The 204-nt window shown below is 31.4% G+C and overlaps 1 protein-coding gene across 1 annotated transcript in view; it reads left to right on the top strand.

The window, feature by feature from the left end:
• The window catches only part of LOC119593506 (probable cytochrome P450 49a1), a gene marked incomplete at its 5' end in the record, with an annotated part of 10,662 nt that overhangs the window by 8,433 nt on the left and 2,025 nt on the right, over positions 1 to 204 (top strand).

Here is a 204-nt window from a genome sequence, read left to right as displayed (position 1 = left end):
ACAATACAATAAAAAAATATAAATACATGCATTATAGTACATTGTGATGCGATATAATACAGTGCAATGCAATAACATCAATTCATATAGAAAAACAGTAAAATAACAGTGCATTATCAGTGCCATAACAGTACAAAAACAGTGAAATACCAGCAGCTATAAAAACCCAACACGATAACAACAACAACCCTGATGTTCCCTGTG

Source organism: Penaeus monodon, chromosome 32, assembly GCF_015228065.2.
Source record: "Penaeus monodon isolate SGIC_2016 chromosome 32, NSTDA_Pmon_1, whole genome shotgun sequence".
Lineage (NCBI taxonomy): Eukaryota > Metazoa > Arthropoda > Malacostraca > Decapoda > Penaeidae > Penaeus > Penaeus monodon.
Note: the sequence above shows the minus strand (reverse complement) of the source record. Positions and strands in the feature narration are given on the sequence as shown.